This window comes from Ictidomys tridecemlineatus, chromosome 12, assembly GCF_052094955.1.
Source record: "Ictidomys tridecemlineatus isolate mIctTri1 chromosome 12, mIctTri1.hap1, whole genome shotgun sequence".
NCBI classification, from domain to species: domain Eukaryota; kingdom Metazoa; phylum Chordata; class Mammalia; order Rodentia; family Sciuridae; genus Ictidomys; species Ictidomys tridecemlineatus.
In genome coordinates, this window is record NC_135488.1 from 114973584 (window position 1) to 114987854 (window position 14271).

Below are 14271 nucleotides of genomic sequence, written 5' to 3' on the forward strand. Positions count from 1 at the left end.
CATCACCCCAGAAGAAACTCCGCACCCTTGAGGAGCAGCAGCCCATTCCCTTCACTAGGCAACCACTAATCTACTTTCCATCTCCGTGAACTTGCCTATTCAGCACATTCCCTATAAATGAAGCTGACAATACCCTTTTGTGCCTAGCGTCTTCACTTAGCATCCAGGTTGTAGTCGCAGGGCATTCAGTCCCTTTTCAGGTGGACGCTGTTCCGTGGCATGGATAAATAAGCCCCACTGTGTTATGCACTCCTTGGTCGACGGGCACTTGGGCTTGTTTCCACTCTGGGGCCGTTATGAAACATGCTGCCATCAGATTGTTGTATGGATGTGTGTTTTTATTTATCACTTATTACCAAGTGATTCTTTTCTAGGAGCTAAATATGATCTCTGGAGGACTCTCATGGATGACACCCAGTGAACTATAAATCTGCTTGGCTCGGGTTTCTCATCTGTAAGGCAGAATGGGAAGAGCAGTGCGTGGAGGATGGGCTGGGGTCAGGAAGAGAGGCATGCGGGTCAGGAAACAGGCTGGGAGGGGAGCTGGGGAGGTGCTTGGTGGAGAGGCAAGTTGGGCTGTAGAGCACCCCCCCTCTCACAGCTGCTCTGTACTGAGCTGGCAAATGGTACAGGCGAGGGGGGTTTAGGGCAATTTGAACTCAGGCCTCTCATTGGCACAGTTGGACTTGGAACGTCAATATGGAATCTTGCCATCGATGACTCAGCCAGCAGGGATTACCTTGCCATTGCCCCGTGGCCCTTGGCAGCCTGGGACAGTTCCTGAATCGATAAAGTGTGGGGCTGCTGCCAGGGACCTCACCTGGAGAGCCAAGGAGACGTCCTCATTCCATCTCTCGCGGCCTGCCATTTTCCTTCAGGATGACAGGCATCTTTTGGCCTCTCTAGGAGTGATGCTAATTTGGCCAAAATCATTTGAATTCTTCAACTGTGGCTTGGCAGAGTGGGAAGAGGAAAAGCTGCTAAATCAGGCAGATTGGAGTCGAGTCCAGGATAGGCTACTTCTTAGGTGCAGGACCTTGAGCAGGTCACCTACTGCCTCTGAGCCTCATTATTTTTATGTGTCAAATGGGGAAAATGATTCCTACTTTGTAGGATTGTGGAAAGCGTTGGGTGATGACCACCCGTGCCTGCAGGTGTCACCATCTGTGGTGGAGGGATGAGCAACCGCCTACTTCAAACCCCTGGCTCTGCTGGCCAGGCTCATCTGACCTGTGGGCGGAGGCGGGAACAAAGAGGCCCATTCTGCTTTTCCTGGGTGCATCTTTCCCACAAAGTGTCCTTTGAACTCGTGGTTTTCCAAGGGAGCTCTGCATTTTAACCTGATAAATTTTGGTACAGTTTTATTGCATACAGTCAATTTCGCAAATGCTGATCCATGTCACCAGTGCATACTGGTCTGTTATCTCTGATGGGTGTGTAGCAGGGAGAGTATTTGAAAGGTGGATAGGACACAAGCACTGTTCACAAGCAGCTCTGAGACTGGGGGAAACTGGCTCCAGGGCTGGCAGAGAAGGGGTCAGCTCTGGGGTGGCTGCTCTTTTACTGTGGGAACTCAGGGAGTTTCAGAAACTGACTGGAGGTTTCCTGTCACTGGTAAAATCACGGAGTCACTGGTTTTTAAGACCCCTTGACCTCTGACACTCTGCAAGAATGTTTTGTGAGGGCCTTAAGTAGCCCATCCTCCACTGCTCGCCCACTTCTGCCATTAGTCCTCAGAAGGTGGGGACCCACCAGGGACCGGGGGCTGACATGCCTTTCTGGTTTCAGGTCTTAAACTGCTAAACACATTTTACTTACACTGATGGCTTTCTCTAAATTTGTTTGTTTGTTTGTTTGTTTTTGCTGAACCAGGGAGTGCTCTACCAACCGAGGAGTGCTCTACCACTGAGCTACGTCCCCAGCCCTTTTCATTTTATTTTTGAGTTGCTGAGGCTGGCCTTGGACTTGGATGCTCCTGCCTCAGCCTCTTGGTCACTGGGATTACAGGTGTGTTCCACTCTCCTGTTCCAAATGTATTTTACGAGCCTTTGAGGTCAGAGCCAGGCAAGGGAGATCAATCACATGTGGAGTGGGCTCAGGCTGGGATAAGATCCTCTTTCCTTTTTATGGGGCAGAGTACAGATGGCTACATCACTTCATTCACTTTTAATATTTGTTAAGGAAATTTCAACATGCACAGAGTGAAAGCATGGGACATCCACGTTCTTGGTGCCCGACTTCAGCTGTCACCAAGTCCCCATCATGTTTCCTGTGCAGTTGTCCCTCTCTTCTCTCCTTCTCCACACACTTTGCTTTAATTTAATTTTATTTTATTTTAAGGCAAATCTCAGACATCTGGGTTCACCTGTGATTCAGGGTGTATCTCTAATAGACATGTACTGTGTAAATATTTTAAAACCCCCACACACTCCATGATGTACAGCCTCACATACCTTACACAACTCTAATGCCATTCCCACACCTATCAAGTTTAATGGTATCATCGACACTTCGTCCACATTCAAATTCCACGGAACGTTTTGAGGATGTCCACATTGTGAAAGATGTTGGCCCATCCGACCACTCATCCATCCATTCAACAGATACTGTGACATCTTTAATGAGGCTGGGTGTTATGGGAGTTTATGAAACATGCGCCAAAAGTACAGTAGAGATGATTATCACAGGGTGTGACTGTGTCACGGAGAAGGGGACGATCGGTTCCGCAGGAGAGCCAGGAGAGCCAGAAAGGATGGGAATCACGGGGTGAGTTCTGAAGGCTGGCCAGGCTGCTGGCGGTAGAGGAAGATGCGTCAAGGAGAAGGCACAGAGCACGTGCCTGGCACTTATGGAGCTCCAGGAGACTCCGCTCCAACAAGTACGCAGGGAAGGGTCTCTCCTAGACCCATGAGCAAAACAGACGTGAACGTCAGACCTTCCCTCAGAGCCGATGGTCTCATGGGAGAAGATTGACAATAATATGGTCCATGCAATCCTACGGAGTGTTAAACGCAGGCCATGGGAAGAAAACTTCGGCAGTGATGAGGTAACAGGGATTCCTGGGGCTGCAGAAGGTGGCCATCGGGTGGAGGTGGAGACTGGCCTGGGCGCCTCCCTCAGCCTTTTTTGCAGCCCTGTGGGGACAATCTAACTGGGATCCGCCAGCAGAGTGGAGCTGGAAGTGATGTGAGCACTCCGGGCCTCACAGCTCCCTGAATGACATCCCCGTTCTTTGTCTCCATGGACCAAGACCGTGGAGGTGGCACATGAGGCAGCAGGACCCAGACCCCTGAGTCACCTGTTGGGTAAAGCCAGCCATTTTCTAATGGGTTGGAAAAAAGAGTAAAAGATGTACAAAGCAAACTAACTTACAGAAGTCACACAGTCAGAAAACCCCACGTAGGTTCCATAGTCGCAAGCCAATGGAATCACAAAGCCAAAAAGAAATCCGCGTTTTTCTAGTGGGCCTATGTTACTTTTTGTAATTAACAACTCATTAAAAGTCTTGGAGGGATCTTTTCTTTTTTCCTTCCACTGTGTTTTGTATCTTCTCAGAGCCAAGAAAGCTGCTGCCCAGGCCAGGACCTACAGGGTGGAAAGGGACAGGCCAGGGCCCCTGATGGCTCTTGAGGTCCAGGAGGAGCACTGAGCTGGATAATCCATTTCCTGATTAACACATTTGGCCCTCAGGAGGTTACAAAGCCCAAGTTCTCCTCGAGGCCACAACACTAAATCCAAACACAGCTAACGTTTTCATAAACCGTGGGACTAAAAATGTTAAAAAAGAACCAAACCACCAAACAAACAGAATCAATAAATTAGCATGAGTTCTTTATCGACACCCGGAGCATCTGGTTACAACACATCTTAGAACAAATGAGGGGCTAATTCTTCTCAAATGAAAGTGTTCACCATTTTCGCTATAATCAAAAGCTTTCATTTAGAAATAAGATCGATTCAAAATAGTTTTAGTCTAAAAGAATGCTGCTCATCTTCTAAGACCGCTCTTGCTCCTTGGTCTCACTGAGCAAGTTACTGTAGCAATCTGGATCTCCACCTCCACACTTGTAGAAGGAGGGAAGTCATACTCCCTGTGGACATTGTCAGAACTCAAACGGAGTCACTTATGTCAAACTCTCATAAAACGCAGTTGGGAGGCCTCCCCTTGCAAATGGGCCTGACGACAGGAGCTCTCAGAAGGATGAAGGCCCCCTTCAGGAGGACGTCCTTCCAGTCACATCCAGTCCCGACACAATCTTGCAAGTGGCATGGCGGAGCCGCAGCCTGGCATTCGGATGGCATCTGTGAGCAGCCAGCGCACCCCTCACCCCTCACCACCCGCACGGAGCCCCTGCAACCCACGAACTCCTATTTGAAAACGACATGCTCTGCTTCTCCGTTTTCCTTTAAGAGTTTCATCTGGGGCTGGGGTTGTAGCTCAGTGGTAGAGCCCTTGCTTAGCAGGGCACTGGGTTCGATTCTCAGCACCATATAAAAATAAATACATAAGGGGCTGGGGATGTGGCTCAAGCGGTAGCGCGCTCGCCTAGCATGCGTGCTGCCCGGGTTCGATCCTCAGCAGCACCACATACCAACAAAGATGTTGTGTTCACCAAGAACTAAGAAAAACTAAATAAATGTTAAAAAAATTCTCTCTCTCTCTCTCTGTCCCCCTCTGTCTCTCACTCTCTCTTAAAAAAATAAATAAATAAATAAATACATAATATAAAGGTTTTGTGTCCACCTACAACTAAAAATATATTTTTAAAAAAGTTTCATCTTGCCTCAGCCTCCCTGGATCTGCCCGTTAACCATTATACCACACGTATCTATCCTGGATTGTAATCCCCTGTTCCTTCAGCGTCTGCCTGCGGGGAGGTCGACACCCCCACAGTGCTGAAGGAGAGGACGCGTGCCCCATGCCAGCGAGCACTCCCTCCCTCCGGGGGGCACAGTCAGGAGCACTGAAGGCGGGGGAAGGGGCAGGCAGGTGAGGAGATTCGGCGTGGGGACTGTGGCTCGGGAGGACCGCCTGTGTTACTGAAAAATGCCCAGCGTGGATGTTAAGTGTTCCCCCCCCAAAAAAGGAAGTGAGGGAACGCTTTTGTTAATCTGCTGGATTTACCCTTTCCCGATGGACGTGCTTTAAAACATCATGCCGCACATAATAAGTCTGTACAATTTTAGCTGTGAATTTTTAAAAATGGAAGAAAGAAATTAAGAAGGTCTTGAAGCAATCACATAAAAGAGAGTTCCAAAGAAAGATTGGGTATATTTTGCTGAAAATGTCGAGGAGGAAAGCTTAGTGTTTGCATCTCATATGCTCATGGGATGGATGTGGTCTCAACTAGAAATCAGAACTCCTGGGCCCCAGACTCTAGCTGTCACTTGACACTTTTTTTTTTTTTTTTTTTAGAGAGAGTGAGAGAGGAGAGTGAGAGAGAGAGAGAGAGAGAGAGAGAGAGAGAGAGAGAGAGAGAGAGAATTTTTATTATTTATTTTCTAGTTCTCGGCGGACACAACATCTTTGTTGGTATGTGGTGCTGAGGATCGAACCCGGGCCGCACGCATGCCAGGTGGGCGCGCTACCGCTTGAGCCACATCCCCAGCCCTGTCACTTGACACTTTCAAAAGTAAAATGAAGTTTGTAAAAATCTCCTTCACCTGCCACTGTGGGGATAGAATGAGAAAAGGCGTTTGGAAGTAGTTGGATGAGGGTGAGCTCCTGGCACCTGGTCGGCATTCACACCAGGGAGCTGCTTGGAGGTCCTCGGGGACACGCTGGTTGTGTGTGATAAGGTGTGCCTGCGGCTTCTCCAGAAACACTGGGATGCAGTGACCCAGAAGGGTGCTACCAGCGGGGCTAGGAACCAAGAACCTCTTGGCAGGTCCAAGTGCCATTGCCTGGCTGCTCCCTGATGTCAAGGCTAAGTGCCCCCATCGAGTGGGGGAGCCAGAAGGAACAGAGAAGCATGTTCTTGCTCATGAAACTTCATAATCCTTTTCAGAGAGGAAGCAAGAGCTGAACCTTTATTCTTAGGACAAAGCTATAAAAATGAGCAACATGGAAAAGAGAAGCTGAAAGAAAAATGAACGTTAATTCATCTCATTTCAGGGTCTTCTGAAACATTCATCCAAGAATATGGGTGACAGTCTCTTTATGCCTCCAATACAATCATTTTCTCACGCTTCGTAATTGTCTATTTATAAGGTGACAGACCCTGAAAAAGCCGTAAATCTTACAGCGTTACAAAGGTACATAATCTTTTTCACTTCTGATTTCCCAGGGCCTGGTGCAGGGAAGAACTTAATGAGTGAAAAATGCATGACTACCCATACCCGGCACGTCCATACGAGCACATTGACTTGGGCTCTGTGAGGCCTGATTGCCAATCATTCACATAAAAAACCCAGGCATGCCAATGGTCCATTGGATCAATAATTGTCATTTTAATCATTTAAATACTCCAGGAAACGTGCCCTCACAGCCTTTGTCGCTCCCCAGCTGTTGGGCCTGGGTGGGATCCCAGTTCTTCACCATTCTATTTAGTTCTAAAATGAACATTTTAAAAATTACTTCTTTTCTCCACATTAAAGTGATTTCTTTGGGGTGGATTATCCAAAGTGGAATTACTAGCCAGGCGAGGGCAAGGTGGCACACACCAGCAATCTGAGTTGCCCAGGAGGCCAAGGCAGGAGGATCACAAGTCCAAGGCCAGCCTGGGAACCCTAGCCAGTCCCTGTCTCAAAATAAAATATAAAGGGCTGGGGTTGTGTCTCAGAGGTAGAGCGCTCGCCTAACATGTGGGAGGCACTGGGTTCGATTCTCAACACCACATAAATATAAAGATATTGTGTCCACCTATAACTAAAAAATAAATATTAAAAAAAATAAAATAAAATATAAAAAGGCTGGGGATGTATCTCAGGGACAATGCCCAGTACCAAAAACACAAACAAGAAGCCCAAAGTGAAGGTACTAGGTCAAACAAATGTCCACACAGCCAGCATGTTCCACAGGAAGATTAATGTTTTGGGGACTTCCCCATAGAATGTGTTCGCTGTTCCACTAATGTCCTGAAAACACTGATTCATTTTCTCAACATTTTACTTTGGAACCATCCAAACAGGTGGAAAAAGTTGGACCATTTTACAGTGAACGCTCACCACCTAGATTCCTCCTGCTTTGGTTTGGATGAGGTTTGAGTATGTCCTCCAGAGTTTCACATCCTGGAACTTTGGTCCCAGTGTAGCAGTACTGGGGAGTGGGCCTGCGAGAGAGGATTACTTCATGGGGTTCCACCCTAAGAAGGGGGCGATGTAACTCTGTAATTCTCATAGGACTGGGTTAGTTCCCTGGAGAGTGGGTTGTGATAAGAGTGAGCTTCGCCCTCCCCAGCCCCGATCTTGCTTCTCACTCCTCCTGTGCCCCTTCTGTATTCTGCCAGCTCCCTTTCTGCTTCTCTGCTGGATCTTGACACAACCAGGCTCCCTCAACAGTGCAAGTACCATACCATTTGCAGTTTCCAGCCACCAAAATCATGAGCCAAGGAAAGCTCTTTTTAGTATAAAACACCCAGCTTCAGATGTTTTGTTCTCTATATCCTTAATATTACCCAGTTTGCTTTATCACTTTTTCACCCATCTACCATTCAATAATTTATCTTACTTTTTCTATAATTCCAAGTAAATTGTTGGCACCTTTACTTCCCCTTAAATACTTCATCATTAGAGTTCAATGCATTTTCTAGCTCTTCCTTTGAAGGTGAATTTTACATGTAACGAAATGCATGACTCTTAAATGTACCTTCACTGAGTTTGAGAAATGTACACCACAAACCCCCACCACATTCTAGAACATTCCCATCACTCCAGAAAATCCCCTCATGTCTCTTCCCTGTTAATCCTTGTCCTCCTCAAAGGTAATCAGGATTGTGATTTTTTTTCCTACCATAGATGAGTTTTTTCTGCTGCACAATTTCATACACATGGAATCATCCAGTATGAAATCTTGTTTTTTTTTTTTTAAATATTTATTTTTTAGTTTTTGGCAGACACAACATCTTTGTTGGTATGTGGTGCTGAGGATCGAACCCGGGCCGCACACATGCCAGGCAAGCGCGCTACCAGTGAGGCCACATCCCCAGCCCCAGTATGAAATCTTGTGTGAGCCTTATCTGACATGATGATTTTTCAATTCATCTGTTAGGCTATGTCCTGGTACCTCATTTTTAATTTTTTTTTTATATAACTGAGAAGTAGCCCAATGTGTGAATATACCCCAGTTTGTTTATCTACTGCTGGACACCTGGGATCTTCTCAGCATTGGGGAAGTAGAGCTAAAAAAGCTGTGAATTGTCTTGGTCAGGTCTTTTCTGTGAACTTGCATATTTCTGCTACTCTAATAGACATGTCAGGTGTCTTTGAACTGTCCTCATTCCCATGGTTAACTGCCAGCGATACTATTCATTTCTTCCCCTAACAATAATAACGATCCCATTTCTTGAATGCTCTCTGTAGCAATCGGCCCCTAATTTATCCTCATGGGAACCCTGAAAAGCAGGTCGAATCACATCCGTTTTACACTTGCAGGGGCAGCTGCAGGTCAGGGGCACGTTGGTGAGTGGCTCTGACTCAGGGTTCAAGTGGAGGCTTCCTGGCCCTCAGGGCTCTCTGAGGCTGTGCAACGGCTGTGAGCAAACCAGGACGGGGCTTTTGCTCATCCCTAGGGGGGCCTCTAGACCTGTACAGTATGCAGTTCTACCAGTCTCAGTTGTTAAGGCAGCCAGTTCTGTGCAGTTACGTTGGTGATAATTCCCCATTTCGTCATTTTCCTTGTACTACTAAATCTATGTCCTAAGTTTTATGGGAAGGTCAGTAGGTGAACTTGGTTTTGGTTCACGTTTTTATCTCTGAATGAGATCTGACCCACCCTCAGATCTAAAGGGGAATGTCTTGGTCCAACCCAGCTCTTCAAGAGTATGCCAAGAATTCCGGAGGGTGGGTCCTGGGTCCCGCCTCACTCTCCCACCTTCTTTACTCCTTTGGAGCTCAAAGTTGAGCATTTTCTCAAGTCCAAGGACAAGCTCAGAGCTGGAGGGGCCTCACTGGTCACTCGTTCACTTTTCCTGCCAATGCCAATCCAGTGAGGATTTGCAGTGATGCCCAGTCTAGAAAGATGATGGATGCCCAGCTCCCGACCAGCTCTGCTGAGGGATGTGGACCCAGCGGAGGAACAAAGGGAGAATTACGATGGAAGCCACACTGACCACTTCAAAATGGAGTCAGGAGGCTAACTGGGAGCAGGACTTGGGCAGGACTCCAGCTGCTGCCTGGAGCACAAACTTTGATCACCTCCACCTGTGGCCACAGGCACCGGGAGTGACCCGAGCAACCTCACCGTTGCTTTGTGCCCAGAGGCCCACCATGTGAGTGCAGAGGTGGTTGGTGAACACCCCATTCTGCTGGTCAGTCCTCCCTCATCTTCTCAGGTGTGTTGCCCCCTGCCCTCCCAGCATGCTGCAGCCGGCACAAGCTGCCACTTTCCCGGCCTTCTTTGGAACACTGATTCCAAGCCCATAGGGCCTGTTTCTCCTGCACTGAAGTTCTAAGACCCCAAAGAGAGACTTTTATTTTTACAGTTTCTGAGTTTGCATTGATTAACAAGAGGCAAATGTCATGTGGAAGGTGTGGCAGTGGAGATTCATCTGTAGATTAGGGCAGAGGACCCACCCCACGGGGTGGGGGGGAGGCCATGAAGGGCGCCTAGGTCCAGACTAGAGGGCAAGTCACAGGGTCTCGGGCTGAGGGGTGACAAGTACCCCCAGAGAGGCAGAGCAGGGCACAGGCAAGGAGCCAGGGAAGGGCAGGGGCAGGGGGCGTGGGGCAGGGGGTGTGCAGCAGGCTTCAGGAGGACCCTGGCCCTCTGATGGGATGGAGAGGGGAGAATGTGACAAGGAGAGAGAGAGAGAGCCTCAGTTTCCCGGGAGGAGAGTCAGGGCAGGAGAGGGGGGTAGCTGGAGCCTGAGCTGTAGAAAGAACATCCTGGCTCCAGAGGGACAGATGAGTAGAGGAGGATACCTAGATAGGAGCCGATTCAGCAGAGAAGCCAGAGACAGCAAGGCCCAGGGTGGGCTGAGGGTAGGAAAGGAAAGAAACCTTCTGGAACAAAGTCAGCAGGACAGGGTGACTCGTGCTGGGGGAGGGAGAAGCAAGAGCGAATCCCAGTCATGAAGCCTTCCGAGGGAGGAAGTGGAAAGGAAGTTCAGCCTGGGGGAACTCGAATCCCGACCTTCTGTTTGTATCTTGCAGCGCTGTGAACTGAACCGGGGCCTCGTGCACACTGGGCAGGCCCTCGGCCCCGAGCCACATCCTCAGCCCATGGATTCTGTCTTGACCCATGAGTGAAGCGTCTGCATCTGTGACCTCTACAAGGGAACTGGGTGCTAGAAGGGTGTCCTCTGTAGACACAGACGTAGGGTCCTTGGCAAGTGCTTGGCGGTTGAATCCATGAACAGTGGAGCTAACCCAGGGGAGTGGGCAGAGCAGGCGAGAGGGCCAGAGACAAACCTTCCCACAGAAGGGGCAAATGAAAGAATAGTCTGCCCGACGCGGTGGCCACGCCTGTAATCCCAGCAGCTTGAGACGCTGAGGCAGGAAGATCGTGAGTTCAAAGCCAGCCCCAGCAATGGCAAGGTGCTAAGCAACTCAGTGAGCCACCTTCTCAAAATAGGGCTGGGGGTGCCCCTGAGTACTGAAAAAAAAAAGAAAGAAAGAAAAGAAAAGAAGGGAGGAGAGTCTGAGAAGTGGGAGGGACAAGAGGCCCCGAGACCAGGCAATCCTGAACTGCAAGGAGGACTTCAGAGCTGCTCTAAGTAGGGACAGCTGAAAGATAAGGACTGAAGACCAGGTCTTATTAGATTTGGCAATTGAAAGGGCCCCGGGGAATTTTCAGGGAGCTGCGGGGTGGGGTGAGTGGGATTGGACTGGGAGCAGTGGGGTGATGGGTAGAGAAACTGGAAGTGGAGGCTGAGAGCCAGGGAAGGGAGGGCGGAGGAGATCGGAGGGTGGAGGGTGGAGGGTGGAGGGAGGTTTTCTCTTTCTTTTTCTCAGGTTGGTGGAGACCTGAGTGTGTAAAGGCCAGGCCAGGGGAAGAGCCGGGCAGGGGTGACACTAGCAGCGTGAAGCAGGAGCCTGGCGGGGGGGCCCTGGCCCAGGGCCGCCTTGGAGAAGGGGTGCCCAGGCGGAGAGAGGGGGACTGAGCCGAACAGCAGGGAGGGAGGGAGGAATCGAGGGGGAGAAGACCTGGTGGCATGGCTGGCTGAACTCCTGCAGTGACAAGGGTTAGAGCAGGACAGAGAGAGGAGGCTGAGGGCACTTGGGCAGACCCCGCCCTCAAGCTCTCCTGAGCAAGAAATAACTGAGAGACAAAGACATCAGGACCAGCGCGCAGCGCCCTCGCCCGGCCAGGCCTGGGCCAGGTATTCTGAATGGACACTCGCGAAGTCTCTGAGGATTGGTGCTGTCACCGTACCATTTGTGGATGAGGAAATTGTAACAGGGGAATTAAGGAACTTGCCCCAATGTCCATGGGACCAACTCAGGCTGCTGGTCTACATGTCCACTGAGGTGGCCATTCCATCAGGTGGCAGGAAGTCCATCTCCAACAATCCAGGAGGCTTGTGCTGGGAAGGGAGTTTCAGTGAGGGGATGTGTGTGCACTGGGGGTCCCTGGTGTCCAAAGATGTCCTCTCCCCTCGGGAGCCTCAGTCACTGGTCTTGTCAGCCTGTGATACACAAATCTGGCAAATCATAACCCTTGGCTCATGGCGTGTCTTCATTATTTTTGCTGTTTCGCCCGGGGCCCCACCAGCCCACCTCTCTGCCTAAACTGCATACGACCTGTGTAACAGGTCACCCTTAACATGATGGAAAAGACTGGGCGCAGAGGTGTGCAGCTGTAATTCCAGCTACTCAGGAGGGTGAGGTAGGGGAATCTCCAGTTCAAGGCAACATAGAGACCCTGTCTCAAAACAATAATAGTGATAATAATACTTTTCCCACTCAACATCAAGATGAGAAGCCTCACTCTATCGTCCCGTGTCCCCACAGTTCTTGTATCTTGACTGCTGTACGATACCCCGAGTATGAGTTTGTTTATCTGCTCTTCTGTGGGCATTTGAACAGTCCTGCTATCAACATTTTTGAATGTGCATTAAAGTTTTTCTCGGGTGTGTACCTACACGTAGCACTGTGGGGTCACAGGGCATGAACGTCCCTCTGGGAGCTGTCCAATTTTTTCCAGATCATTATAAACTTATACTCCCACCACCACCAGGAAGAGAACCCACGGGTCTACATCTGCCCTGTCACTGGGCATAGTCAGGTTTCAACCTGTGCCACTTGAGTGGGGTGAACGGCGTCTCATGCTGTTCCACGTCCTGCCCACCTGCCCACCAGGTTCAGTTCGTGGACATCGCTGTCTGAGAAGCCCTCCTCACCAGCACTTGTCCCGGTCAAACAGTGCGATGCCCCCTCCCCCCACGGTCCCTGGACTCCTCCTCACCAGGGACTAACTCCACCAGGCAGGTGAGTGCCTTTGAGCAGTCATTGCTGTTTGAATTAGACAGAATTCTTGTTTACGCAGATCTAGGAAGTCAACTGTTACCTGTGAGGGAGGTGGCAGAGTCCTCAAGGGACAATTGGGATAGGGAGCCAGGCTGGGAGCTCATGACTGCAGGTTGGGCTGAGTGAGACCCTAATTAGCCAGTTTCTGCAGGTCCCTCAGGGAGGTGTTTGGAGGAGCGTGACTTCTCCCAGCAGGCCAGGACCAGGACTGTGGGTGGGCCATGTCGCAGGTCAGGACTCTGCCCTGGAGGAGCAGACTTGGCCTTCCACCTGGAGGGGTCAGTTTGCCAGCTCACACGAGGTTACCCTGGTCACATGTGTGCTTTCTTCAGAGGGGTAAGAGTGTTAGACTCAGCTCCTGCATCCTGGAAGCCCTGAGCCATGGCGGACTTTCCCATGAGTTCCAGTCTATGACTACAGGCCATGTCACCAGCCCATGTGCCATGACACCCCCATACCATGACAGCCCATGTACCATGATGTGCTCTGTGCCTTGTGCCAGGACAGGCAGGCTGGGCTGCAGTCGGCTGCCAAGTGGGTGGCATGAGGGCTTGGCATGGCACTCCGACTTATTAAAATCCTCCTGGTGAGGGCTTTTTCTTTCAGAAGAAAGATGGCGGCCAGAGGGAAGTGAGGCCGTGGCCTCCATACTCGCCCTCTTTGGTTGGTGGAAGTGTTTTCTGTCAGGTGTATCTGCATCATGCTGAGGGACAAGGGAGCCCCTTCTCTGTGGCCTCAGACCTGAGGAGGTCACGGAACAGGTGGGTAAGCTGTCCAGATCTTGCTGTTCTTCGCTCACCCTCCTGGCTCCATCCTTGCCTGGTCCCCGCTGGCCTCTGTGGTCCCTGCCTTCTCACTTCCGCCTGGGGAGCCCCCAAAGGCCCCACACTGCTGCCCCAGAATCCTGTTACTGACAGAAATGATGGCCCGTCCCCTCCCAGGCGCTGGTGTTTTCAGAGCTTGCCTCGCCATCATCCCTTTGGATCTTCCCAATGTTCCTTGTCACAAGTGTCCTCGTGGTCTCCACCTCAGCTCCTGTGAATTCCTGTGACTGCTCACAGGATGCTCCCCCAGGCACCCGGCAAGTCAGTGTGAAGGTGCTCACCAGCTTCCGCTGCCGAGGGGACTCAAGGGCACCGAGGAGGCTGGAGGTTGCAGCCCTCTGTAGGGACCGTCACGCCACCCGCCACTCCGCTCCACCCACCTGCGCCAGGCTCTGGCTCTTTCACACATTTAACAAGAATGTAGGGGCCACCTGCTAGCTCCGGGGATGCTGGCAGAATGTGTGCTCCTGCCCCCGAGGCTCACAGATTCTGGAGGTGCGAGTCCACCAGCCGCAGTGACCGCGGGCAGGAGTTCAGCTGCCTCCAGGCAAAAAGCTGCCTTTGGCAGAGGCAGACCCAGCTCTGTCGGTGACCAATCAGGTGACACTGGCCAAGTGTCCCGACTCCTTGCTCTTCACCATCCTTATTATTTTTTTTTAAAGAAAGACTGAGAATGAGAGAGAGGGAGAATTTTAATATTTATTTTTTATTTATTTTTTTAACTTTTATTTTTTTTTAAGAGAGAGTGAGAGAGAGAGGGGGACAGAGAGAGAGAGAGAATTTTAACATTTATTTATTTTTTTCTTAGTTCTCGGCAGAC